Here is a 13,823-nt window from a genome sequence, read left to right as displayed (position 1 = left end):
TGTGAAGCAACTGCTCCCAGGTGAAGGTGGGAGCTGAACCAATGGTACGCTGGGAATGTATGGCCGTTGCCACGGCAACGTATGTGCAAGTGACCAGGTGATGTCACTGCTGGAGGTGAAAGCAATTCCTGATACAAACATCATGAACAACAACAACAACAACAAAAAAAAAATGGCATTGATATATTTGGGACTGGGAGTATAGATTAGTGGCAGAATGGTTCCCTACCGAGCATGAGACCATAGGTTCAAACCTCAATACTGCAGATGAATAAAAAAAAAAACTATGTACCATAGTAAGACCTAAGAAGGAGTTAGGGGACTGAGTTTAAACAATGTGCCCAGGAGCACAGAGCTGAGCAGCCTTAGGCACAAGCCTTGATCCAGAACCACCTGATTCCCTGCTCGGCTACGATATCCACGGTGCCAGTTCACGCCTCCCAGTCATGACTGGGGGTTAGCGTGAGGCTGTTCATCCTGGAATCCTCCTTAGGGCTCTCACCCTTGTATTGGATACTCATTTTGAATTCAGAACTCTGAAGCGATTTGTCCAGGCGTCCAGTCTGGTGCCAGAGCCAGAGCCAGAGCCAGAGCTGGAGTCCACAGTGGCTGGAGACACTTATCTCCCACCCAGCCTGTGCAATAGAGAGCAGGGATCAAGGATAGCCCAGTCAACCTGCCCTTGAGTCACAGGTTTCACTGCTGAGGAAAAAGGACAGGACTGAGGTCCCATGGACAGAGGGAAGGAGGCGCAGGGCAGTCAGGGTGCTCCCAAATGTACCTCCTCCCCCAGCTCAAGATTTCAGGAAGGTGTGCCCACCTAGGAGGTGTGCCTGCCTGAGAGGTGTGCCCGCCTGGGAGCTCTCTGGGGTGGAAGACGGGCAATGGGCCCGGACCTCTTAAGTCTCATACATCTCAAGTGCCTTTGCAGAGATCTCTGCTCCCCGAAACCCCTGTTCTGGACTCAACTGATAAACATCAAGGCCAGGCTCCAGGAAGACCCTTCTCAAACCTATAGGCATCTTCAGTGCTCACGGCTTCTAACCCCAGTCACAAGCTCTGGGCTAACTTCTGGAGACAGAGGCCATGCTCTGCCTTAGGCCTGTTCTGACTGAAGGAACCCCACTCATTGCCTCCTCCTGTAGGCCCTCTGATGTGCAGCTTTTGGAAAATAAACCTTCCACCCTCAGCCGCTTTTAGTTAATTTCTGTTATGGTAAATATTATTGGGGGTTTCTGCCCCACCTTAGATCATTCAGTTCCCAAATAAACGACACAAAAGCTTTATATTCATAATACGCCTTAAAGTTAGAGCTGGGCAGTATCTACCCTCTATGCTATTTTGTCTATTTCCCTGTCAATAACCCCAAGATATCACTTGCCATGTTCTGCCTGGACAGACTCTATTCCAACAGGCAAGACCCCCAAGGTTACGTATTCACAATCCATCTACCCCAACGTGACTTCCTCCTCTTCTCTCTTCCCCTCTCCTGTCTTTATCTACAACCCCCCTACAGCCAAGTGACTGAACACTTGTCTACCTTTATCTACTGCCCAATCACAGGCATTAACCTTTTATTCACTAATGAATTTGGGAGCAAGGTTACATCACTTGTACACAAGGATCTCCTCACTGGGGCAACCAGATCTTGGAATGAGGATTTAGCATCTGAATACAAGGAGCACCAGGCCAACCTCCTATAAACTTCCCTCCTTCCTTCTTTCTCGCCTTTTTTTTTTTTCCTTTTCTTTTTTTCCCGGAGCTGGGGACCGAACCCAGGGCCTTGCGCTTGCTAGGCAAGTGCTCTACCACTGAGCTAAATCCCCAACCCCCTTTCTCTCCTTTTTAAAAGTTACATATTGATTGGATTTGTTTAGTTTGTGCTTGTATGTATATTGTGTATCTGAGTGAGGGTTTGTGCACACAAGTGCAGTGCCCCCAGAAGTCAGAAGAGGGCGTTCCAACCCCTTGGAGCCAGAGGTAGAGGGAGGCAGGTTTGATCCATCCTTACGGATGCTGGAACCTAATCTCCACCTCTGAGAGAACAGCACACGTCCTGCTGAGCCATCTCCAGCATCCCTGTCCTTAACCCTAACTTTCTTTTTTGTGACAGGGTCTCACTGTGTAGCTCTGGCTGTCCTGAAACTCCATGTGTACACCAGGTTGGCCTTGAACTCACAGAGTTCTGCTTGCCTCTGTCTCCAGAGTCCTGGGAATAAAGCCACGGTTTATTTTTATTATTATTTTCTGATATAAGATCTCATATATCCCAGATTGGTCTCAGACTTACCGCGTAGCTGCAGTGGCCCCGAACGCCTGACCTTTCTGCGTCTACCTCCAGGACCACAGCAGTACGCCATCATGCACAGCTGCTATTGTCTTTTGAGACAGAGTCTCGCTCAGTCGTTCAGGCTGACCTCCAACCTCCAGTGATCCTTCCTGCCTTGGCTTCCCAAATGCTGGCATTACAGATATGAACCACGCTGGGCTTTTTTGGTTGACTTTAAAAATCATTAACTTGATGAGCTGGAGAGATGTCTCGGCTGCTCTTCCAGAGGTCCTGGGTTCAAATCCCAGCAACCACATGGTGGCTCTCAACCATCTGTAATGAGATCTGATGCCCTCTTCTGGTGTGTCTGAAGACAGCTACAGTGTACTTTTATACAGTCAATCAATCAATCAATCAATCAATCTTTTTAAAAAAAAATCACTAACTTGGGACAGGTAAACTGGCTCAGTGGATAGAGAGCTTGCTGCTAAGATTAATGACCTGAGTTCAATCCCCGGAACTACATGATAGAAGAGAGATCTGACTCCTGCAAGTATCCCATATTCACATTGTGCTGCACATGCCCATGATCTCTCTCTCATATATACACACACTCACATACACACACACATACACACACACACACACACACACAGAAAGAGAGAGAGAGAAAGAGAGAGGGAGAGAGAAAGAGAAAGAGAGAGAGAGAGAAGTAACAAATAGTGTTTACATTTTTCTTTTAGAATATCACATCTGGGGCTGGAGAGATGGCTCAGTGGTTAGAGCACCGACTGCTCTTCCAGAGGTCCTGAGTTCAATTCCCAGCAACCACATGGTGGCTCACAACCATCTGTAAAGGGACCCGATGCCCTCTTCTAGTGTGTTTGAAGACAGCGACAGTGTACTCACATGAAATAAATAAATAAATCTTTAAAAAAAAAAAAAAAGAAGAATATCGCATCTGGGAGCAGGGGACAGAGCAGGGGAATCGTGAGTTCATGGCCAGGCTGGGTTACCGAGAGGCCTTGTCCTGAAAATAAAGTGAATGAAACAAATCACTAAACGCAACTGAGCAGCACAGCAGACCTCTGCCTGCTCTCTGCACAGGCGCCTCGGCCACATGGCTTATCATAATGACGGTCACCTAGGTTACTTTCGGAATCTGAAGGCCACTCTCACTAAACAAACTTTACCGGCTCGTCAAAGTACCTTAAGGATGACTGACACATGTGTCTGTCCCCTTTGTCACCTTAACCTGAGGTCATGCTTTGCTATGCAGATAGGTATGTCAGTCAGTTAAGTAACGTTTGTTTAGGACTAGCCGCAAAGACTGACTTACCAAACTCAGCCATCCCTCTCTTCCCCTTTGGGATCAGTGACTTCTCAGAGCTGCTGGACCACTGCCCTGCAAGTTTCCCGTCACCCAACCTTTCCTTACCAAAACCCCAGTTCTTTTCCTTTTGTTTGCTTGAGTTAGCAGAGTGCACTCCCAGGCCTACATGCATACACACAGACACACACACAGACACACACACACACATGTACACATGCACATACACACACACCCCACACAAATGCTCAATAAAAACACCCCACTAAGTAGCTATTAGTATCAGCTTCAACTCTGAGAGCTCCCAGGTTGGGCTCACCAAGGCAGAGGGTGAGTGATTCCTGGACCCTCACCCAGGCCTTCTATACTCACTAGTTGCCTGGCCCATTTTAGTTAGGGTCTCCACCTTCCCCATGAGAAACCCCCAAGGTCCTGCGTGTGTCTCCACTCCCCCACCCCTCACACCCCTTTACTCCCTATTTTCCCCAAACCCCAGGAAATCTGTCTGCTGACCTGCTTCTGCCCTGGTGAGCTGGCTCTGGATTACTTAAAAAATTCCAATTGGTGTTTAGATGCACCACGGCGGTCAGCAGGACTGACCCTCTCTGCAGCTGCCCTCAGCAACCCAGAACTGCTCCAAGCCACATCAACAAGAACACAAAGACATGGTATAGCGAGCAGAAGACGCCCAGGGTGCCAGTGAGCGGTGCTCTACCTTCCTGGGGCGCACGGACAGGAGCATGGGTCTCTGTAGTGTGAAATTCTTCGGCACGGTCTTTCTGAGATGGGCCAATGCTTTGGTCGTTGCTGGAGCCCATCTGAGGAGCCAAGCAGGTAACAGGTCCTGCACCAGGCTATGGTAAAGTCCACTGAGATGGGCCTCTGCCAGCTGAAAAACCACCTTCTGGGTCTCCCAGCGCAAGGCAGATGGGACCAAGAGGTCCCCAGATCCCAATGGAATTTTTTTTTTTAACTTCCTCTGGGTGGTGGGGGTAGGGTAGGGTAGAGAAACAGCTGTTTGTTACTTTGAAGTGTCACAGGTCAGGCAGGTCTCAGCCTTAGTTTCTTACATCTAACTCCCTTCTTATTACAAACTGGTAAGGAAACAAGTCAGGAAGGAGGGGCCCAGAGCTATAGATCACTAAATGCTCCTGCGAGCTGGGCTCAGCGAGCTCATTATCTGAGTGGCTCAAGGCACTTCATGATGAGCGACTTCAGGTCGATGCCTTAGAGCTAAGGACAGTATCTTTTTGTTCCAAGAAACGAAAAGGATGAGCCCATCCCCAGAGGACATACAGAGAAATCTAGATGGTGTTAGGAGATGGAGGGTGAAAAAGAGGGGTGGCGGTGGCGGCTCAATATTAGCCTCCCTCTGTCATCTGCTACTTTCAGAATGTGGGCTTTCTGGGGAGCAGACGCTAATGAGATTTAACCCTGCACAGCTCTGGGTCCCAATGGCATTGTCTTTACTGCGTCGCAAGTGCGTCCCTCTTCCTTTCCCAGGCGTGGATAAGCGCTGTCAGGGACCCAAGGACCAAGCTGCTAATCAGGATCTAACAAGACTTTGCCCATCTTCAGCCATCAGCAGTGAGGAGACTGGGTACTTCTCTCCAGTCTGGGAAACAGCTGAGCTTGGCTCGGAGCTCTGCTGTCTCCTTGATGTGCCCTTAATTAAAGCTACTATTATACTTTTGGGTTCACTTCAGTGATTCCACCAAGCAGGGCCCAGCTCTTTGGCGCCATTAGGGGGCGGGTTTCCCATCCTCTCCGACGCCTACAGCTCATTAACTCTCCAATTCAAAGCTTCCCCTCTCCCGGAAGCAAGCTGCACCTACAATGGGAATAATCTGTCCCCTGATCCTCGGACTTCTCTTTCTGAAGCTGAAGGAGTGCTTCTGGAGGCTTGGGAGAGGAGAGCCCGCGCCTGGGGGGTGAGGGGTGGGGGGTGGGGGCTGGGGTGAGTGGGGAGGACCTCAGGCGACAGAAGGCAGTGCAGGCTACAGAACCAGGGAGCTGCGCACCCGGCCACACCCTGCCGTGACTCACCAGGAACGCAGTCCCTCAAGGAAGAAGCGTGCGTTCCGGGAGCCCTGTGCCAGTTGGCGTGGAGTAGAGCGCCCGTGAGGCAGTGTGTTTGTTCGACCTCCCTTAATCTCCCCTCTCTTCTTAAGCCAACGATATAAACTTCTGGTCCAGAACGAAGGTGGACATTTTCGTCCGGCAAGTCCCAGATGGAGTAGGGATCGTGCAAAGCCAGCCCCCACCCAGCACTTAGCACGTGTCCCCGCACGGGACCTCAATCCCGGGCGGCGCCCTGCTACTGGGTGACTCACAGTTGCCGCAGGGTGAGGCTACGCCTAGGCACCATTCATCGGAGACACATCCGAGACCTCCACCCACCTTTCTTCCCATCTCCAGGCCTTTTTGAAATTATTGTTGCCTCCCGTAGTAGTATCTTTCCCCAACTGGCTCATAGAAGGTTGACCACTTCAGTTAAAAAATAGGGACCACGCCCTGCCCAGTTCCTCGGAGATTAAAAACAGCCTCCTTTGCAAACTGGCCCCAGGCTGGCCCTGAAGGCCTTCCTCAGTCTGCAAGCAGGGGGCAGTGTCTCCACGGGCTCAAAGTGCCTTTGCTCTGAGTTCTCTGCACCCTTACTCCAGGCTTGTGCCCATACTTGGATCCATGGAGCTGATCGTCTCCCTGCCCCACTCCACACGCAAAAAGTCTCCCTAAGTGTGCAAAAGGAGTCGATGTCATTACTTCATTATCTCCAGCTCAAGGAGAAGGTCCTAAAGGGACGTTTTGAATTCTCTGAGGGTTTCTGGCATCTCCAAAAGACCTCACCTGCAGAAACTAGTGCTGGGTCCGGAGCCTGGGCCACACCACACAACTAATGGAGCTGGACCTACGATGTCCCACTGTCTTTCTGCTGTTTATCCTTCTCCAGTGGCTCAGGGATAAATCCCAGGTGACTCATGGTTGCTTCTTACCTATAATGCTTTAGGCATGGATGTGGGGCCAGCTCTTGCTAGGAGAGGAAAGGTCAAGTCTGTGGGGTCAGAGGGCTCCCAGGAGAGACTTTTCCCGTGACGCGTTTCCGAACTAGGCTTTCTGTTCCAGTTGAAAGCTAAGTCTTCCCATGTTACCTGCGCCCCAGTGTCATGCACTAGCCACCTGCCAGCTATCTTTCATGCATTCTCTTCCTCTCTGTCTCAGCTAAATGGCTTTGTGGAATGCGGGAACCAAGCAGACAAAAGCTATCTTAGAAAACATTAGGTGTCAGGAACTTCCCGCCAGGGAGCTCCACAAGAATTTGCTGAGTAAACACCCCATTCTAGAAGTGTCACAGCTGCAATAGGGGCGGGATCCCCCACTACCCCTTCTACAGGGCCAAAGATATCTCCCTGCCGGAGCTTGAATGTATGACATACTTACTAGCCAATAGAGTTAAAGGTCAATATGCTTAGCCAATAAGTTTAAACTGTAACCTTGCTGATGTAATTTGTAGCCCTACAACCGTATAAAAAGTTTGTGCCTTTGTTCCCGAGGGTCGCCTCTGCCTGGATTGCAGAACAACCCCAGAGCACTGGACTAGTAAAACCTCTTGTTTATCACATCGATCTCTGTCTCTGTGTCTCTGTGAGTGGGGCGTCCCGGACACAGGACTCGGTGGACTTTTCTCGAGTCTTAGAGCTTCCCCTTCAGTTCCTTTTTAATGAGCACCTGGTCAGGCTCTTCTTCAGCTGGCTCAACACTCAGGGGTTTCTGTCTGCAAAGCACTTAGAAACCATCTTGGCTAGCAGCACGTGGCTCCTGCTTGGTTCTTGTCTCTGCTCGACAGCGCTTGCTCTGTCTCCGTGTCTGTCTCTGTCTCTGTCTCTGTCTCTGTCTCTGTCTCTCTCTCTCTCTCTCTCTCTCTCTCTCTCTGTCTCTCTCTCTCTCTCTGTCTCTGTCTCTCTCTCTCTCTCTCTCTCACACACACACACACACACACACACAGGAGCACATGCTCGCACACGACTCTCCCTGACGTGAGTCCAGGTGTCTGAGGAAAGCAGAGGCATCAGATCCCCCTGGAACTGGAGCCTTGAGTGTTTATGAGCACACTGACCTACTGACACCAGTGCTGGGACTTGAACTCATGGACTTCGAAAGAGCAGCACTCATTCTTAACCACTCTGCAGCCAAAGCCATGCATTCATTCATTTATCTATCTATTTTGAGATGGGATCTCAGTATGCAGCCCAGGCTGGCATTTAAGTCTCTACGTTCCTAGGTTTCTACCTCCCTAGTACTGAGGTTACAGGCAAGTCCTTGCCGGCCTGGTCTCCCAGGCCTGATTCCCTGTAGACGATAAGCAGGAAAGAGCAGGTTTTCCTACTTGCCCATCTCTCTTCCTCCCCTTCCCTCTTCTTATCTCTCTCCTTTCTACTTTGTGAAAACACGTAGCACTTGCATTCCATTGCCCAAGCCCAGCCACACCTTTACTCTTGGCTTAGATCTACGGCTGAAGAAAGTAAATGCTTCCTATCCCTCCTTTGGCTGAAGTAGTGTTTGCTGCTTTTGATTGGTTGAAGTTGTTCCTCCAGAACTGTTTTTAAGACTGAAGCACTGGGTAAAGGGTCCATACAGATTTATAATATTCCAGTATGTGTGGCATGACCTCTTTTTTGTTTGTTTGTGTGTATGTGTGTAGCCCTGGATATGTCCTAGAATTCGCTCTGTAGTCTAGGCTGGTCTTGAACTCCCAGAGAGTCACCTGCCTCTGTTTCCCTGGTGTTTTAGTCAGGGTTTCTATTCCTGCACAAACATCATGCCCAAGAAGCAAGTTGAGGAGGAAAGGGTTTATTCAGCTTACACTTCCACATTGCTGTTCATCACCAAAGGAAGTCAGGACTGGAACTCACACAGGGCAGGAAGCAGGAGCTGATGCAGAGGCCATGGAGGGATGTTACTTACTGGCTTGCTTCCCCTGGCTTGCTCAGCTTGCTTTCTTATAGAACCCAAGACCACCAGCCCAGGGACAGCATCACCAATGGACTGGGTCCTCTCACCTTGATCACTAATTGAGAAAATGCCTTACAGCTGGGTCTCATGGAGGCATTTCCTCAACTGAGGCTCCTTTCTCTGTGATAACTCCAGCTTGTGTCAGGCTGACACACAAAACCAGCCAGTACACCTAGTGCTGGGATTAAAGATGTGTACCACCACCACCCAACTGACATTTTATATTTTTAAAAATATTAAAAGTTAAGAAAGAAAGGTGCCTGTGTAGAGAGGTCTTCTGCAGTGCCTGCTCTTGTAGACCACCTAGGTTTGGTTCCCAGTACCTCACGGTGCTTCACCCTTATCTGCAATCCCAGTCCAGGGAATCTGGAGTCCTTTTCTCACCTCCAAGAACACTGCATACATAAAGTACATGCAGGCAGATACACGCAGGCCAACACATAAAATTCACCACACATAAAAGAAAACTATGGGGAGGGAGAGGGGATAGGGGACTTATGGCCGGGAAACTGGGAAAGGGAATAACATTTGAAATGTAAACAAAAAATATCCAATAATAAAACAAAAGAAAAGTAACTTTGTTTTCATTTGTTCTTTGTTTGTTTTGGTCAGCAAGGGCCGTGAACCTCATACATGCTAGCTAGGCACAGCCCCTACATCACAGGCCCCCTTACCTTGACATGGGAAGTCTCACTGAGTTGCCCATGTTTGCTGGGATTTGGAGTCCTAGGAGGCCTCTTGTTTAGTAGCTGGAAATGGAAGTGCAGACCCTGAGGCCTGGATACCCTGAATTTTGCATGAGCCCGGCAGGCACAGGAGATAATTTAGTACTTTGGTCTTGACACGCCCCCACTGCCCACTCCCCACCCCCGTTTGGTTTTGGCTGTGCACACTCCCCTCCTCTTGTAATAATGCACGGGACAGCCTCGTTCCTTCATCCGCGTCTGCTGTGTACACACCTACCCATCTCCAAATGCACTTACCAGCCACAGAGCCCCTTGACCTCCGCCTGCATCTGGCTACGTGAGCCCCCATCTCTGAACAATCATTTAGGTTTCCCCACCCCCAGGAACAGTCAAATTTAGACAATCTCTATCCTGTGCAGGTATGAAGAATACAAGGGTTGTCGATCTGGCCTGTCCTAGTGTTGAGAGTATGGGCAGTGAGGGACAATTCCCGATTTATCATTTCCGGCTGCTGTATAATTGGGTGGGCATATAATTAAAATTAGATGCATTATGGGAAGGACATGTTCAGTAAGGACAATGAACATAAAGCCTAACTTATCACAGTAGAAACTGCATGCTACAAGCCGGCCCCTCTTCCTCTTGAATCCCAGAACAGGAAACCTCAAAGGATGAGTGGGACCCATGAGTATTTTCACTCAGGCTGCCCGCATTCAATTTGAACAGTTCCCCCCAACCCCCCAATCTGCAATATCACTTTGCTCTAAATAAAATGATTGTATCTTGCTTCATCTGTAAATCTTGCAGATCCTGGAAACACTTGACCCATACTGGGACTACGGGGAACATTAAGCTTGAAAGGTGTTTGTTGAGCTTGTCAAATGCATATTACGGGAGGCCTTGATTTGAAGTAAACTCCTGCAAAGTCCAGGTTAAAAACTGGAGGGCTGGGTGTCATGGTCCATTTCCTTAATTCCAGCATTCAGGAGGTGGAGGCGTCTACATAGAGAGTTTCAGGACAACCCAAGCTATGAAGAGAGACCCTGTCTCAAAAAACAAAAACAGGGCTGGAGAGATGGCTCAGTGGTTAAGAGTACTGTCTGCTCTCTTCTTCCAGAGGTCCTGAGTCCAAATCCCAGCAACCACATGGTGGCTCACAACCATCTATAATGAGATCTGATGCACTCTTTTGGTGTGTCTGAGGACAGCTACAGCATACTAATATATAATAAATAAATCTTTAAAAAAAAAAAAAGAAAAAAATCAAAATGGAGTCACTCACGCTAAAGTTCCATGTAACCATGATGAAATCCATCTGTTTATCTGTCTCTCCCAGAGGACTGGACTAGAGAAACTGCTGAGTTACCAAATAGACAATTAGCAAGACAATGTAGGTCTCCTGCTTTAATCCTTCCACAAAGAGGCAACCTGAAGTAACCTCCTACTACTAATTACTTCACATTGTTCTGTAGCCCTGCCTAGGTGGGAGGGTAATCTGGTTATCTGTTTGGTTTTCTTAAACAGGGACTTGTGGCTTCCAGGCTGGTCTTGAGCTTGTAATACAGGAGAGGGTGACATCGAACGTCTAATTATCTTGCCTATACCTGAGTCCAGAGGGCTGAGCTCAGAGGTATGTGCCACCTTATCTGGTTTATCTTTAACTGGGAACTGAACTCAGGACCTCACACATGCCAGGCAAGCAGCCTCCCACCTGAGTCACACCACCAGCACGGATCTGTCCTCTTATTCCGTGTGCCTTTCTTTCCTCCCATCCCGTAGTCACTCTGCATCTGTGGATTGGCTTTTGAAGACTTCACGTATAAGTGAGATTATTCAACATTTGATTGTTGTTTCGCTTAGCATAATGTCGAGGCCCGTGGTACGGCAAAGGGCAAAGCCCGTTTTTTCAAGTTGGTTAATATCGTGTTGTGCATACGTAGTGAACTCCTGTTAGCCACTTTTTGTTGCCTGGTTTTGTTTGTTTGGTTTTGTTTGCTTGTTTGCGTCTCTCGAGACCGCACCTCACATAGCCTGTGCTAGTCTCGAACTCATCATCTAACTGAGGCTGACTTTGAACTCCTGATATTCCTGCCTCTGCCTCTCAAGCTCGGGATTGCAAACATGGCAGCACCACATCCAGCTAAGTGAGTCTTTGTTAATGGACATCTGGCTGTTCCCAGATCTTAGCTATTGTGGCTATTACTGCAGAGGACAAAGGGGTACAGGTATTTCTTTGAGACACCCCTTCCATGTCCTTTGGGACTGCAGCCAGAAGGAGTCGGGGTTATATCTTCCTGGCCTCAGTATCTCACTGAATCACCACGCTGCTTTTCACGGCAGCGGTACCAACTCTGAAATTAAGCTTGATGACTGACTTTATTTTCTTCTTTTGTTGTTCCACACAATTCTAAGGAGGAGGGAGAGGTGATTTAGAAGAATTAAGCCACTGTTTCTGGAAGGATAAACTGGTATTTTGATCTCCCTCCACACCCACTCCCTACCAGCTTCTCTCTGGACAGCTCTCCTGGGCTGGATGACCTGGGCTCCTGGCTCTGAGCTTCCTGGGACCAGTCAGAGGGAAGGTGCTGGGTTGGAAACACCTTGTACGTGGTTGAGAAGTGGCCGTGTTTCTCTAACGATGGCTGCAGCTTCTGTCCCTTGACTCTTTCACAGCCATAGCTCCAAGAGACAGGGATCTCATGCCCCTCTGAGAGACCCAGATAGTGGCTATAATTCTTGATGATCAGACTATCTTATTGTCTGTCCCTGTGAATGGTCCCTTTCCTTGAGCACACATCTAAATGTGCTCCCTGGCTTCTACCAAGAGTCTCGCTGACATCCTGGATACGTGTAGGATGACACAGCCTGTTGGGTATAGCTTCCCTCGGGGACCCACAAGGCAGGTCTGTAAGAGTCTGAATGAATAAGGCCGTATGCTATGGCTGGGAGGACTCAGTGTGAGCAGGATTTGTGGGTACAGTGTACAGTACTGTGAACTGTAAGTGAGGCCGGCAGCAGAGGCAGGATGGACGACATCCTTTGGATGTTTGAGACAGTCAGACACGAGACAGCCTACGTGTTCAGCCACCCAAAATAAACATTTTAAAAAGAGCGCTGGTGTTTGCTAAGTTGGCAATTGGTATTTGAAAAATCAGCTTTCCTCGACTTGATGATTCAGCCGGCAGGTCCTTTGCCAAAGTGGGTTGCTGAGCAAATTCGTCTTGGAAAATGAGTTCATTCCTGTCAAAGCCAGATTCTCCCTGACCAAGGGAAGGTTGGACTTGACCTGCTGGCTCAGGATGGGTTTGCCTGGGTGCCTGTGTTCAAGGGTTGCTCCCCTGGAGTGTCTTCCAAGATGGAGGACAGACTCCCCTACCTGAGGCGTCTCCAACCTCAAGCAGGCCAGTAACGCTGCCCAGTGACCCAGAGTCTGTCACGGTTAGGAGGATCTTTGCCTAAGAAAGGAATCCAGTCTCAGGAGGACCACAGAGTCCTTCCATCCAGGTCACTCAGGTGGCTTGGGGGAACAGGGAACAAGTCACAGTTGGAGCTGAATGACCAGCAAGACTGAACCAGGGCCAGAGCCAAAGGGTCAGGGAACTAAGTCCATCTCTGGACAGTTTAGCCTCTCCTAGTCCCTCGACTTTTCCTGGCCAGGCATTTGGGGAGGTGTGTGTCTGGGCAAAGGGTAGTAGTGTGACATCACTGGAGTGCTCACCCAGAGACAGAGTCCTAAAAAGGACAGCGTCCCTGGGCAGCGGGGCCTGAAGGGCAGGGCGTGGGGGGAGGAACAGCACCTTGGGCTGTGCGGGCTGACTTTTGACAAGGGTCTGTTGGGTCTTCTTCACAGAGGAGAACCAAGCTGAGAACTAAGCAGGGGTCTATAGGAAGGGGTCCAGGGGCCATTCTAAAGCTGGCAGGGGAATAGCAGGAGTAGGGGGTCACATGCACCCTCAATGGAAACAGGGCCTTTGATGGTTCCTCAAGTGTCTCCATGCGTTTTGAAGCCCCACCCCCACCAGCTGTACACTCCTTTCCCAGCCTAACGCCTTAAGTGGAAGGAATACCCTGGAACTTTGTCTTAAGTGGGAAAGATAGGGAGGACTGGACCTACTTGAGTTCCAGGGACCTCACTTTCATGGTCATTTTCACAGCCATGAGAATATGCATGCATGTATGTATGTATGTATGTATGTATGTATGTATGTATGTATATATATATGTACATACACACATACATATCCACCTGTACAACTAGCAAAAATCACATCCTTGTGTTCTTTCTCTTTTCTTTTGTGTATTGTGTATACATTGTGTATATGTGTACTAAAAGAATGCAGCAGGACAAGTGTGTGCTGTGGCACATGTGTGGTCAGAGGACAACATAGGCTATCAGCCCTCACCTACCTTGTTTGAGACAGAGCCTCTTATTTTTTTCCCCACCGTGTGTACCAGGCTAGTCAGTCTGCAAGCATGCTGGGTTCTCCTGCGTTTGCCTCCCTTCTTCCTGTACTAATCGTAGGATTAT

The sequence above is a fragment of the Rattus rattus genome, chromosome 13 (genome assembly GCF_011064425.1).
Source record: "Rattus rattus isolate New Zealand chromosome 13, Rrattus_CSIRO_v1, whole genome shotgun sequence".
Classification (NCBI taxonomy): Eukaryota; Metazoa; Chordata; class Mammalia; order Rodentia; family Muridae; genus Rattus; species Rattus rattus.
This window is presented reverse-complemented; position numbering follows the sequence as displayed.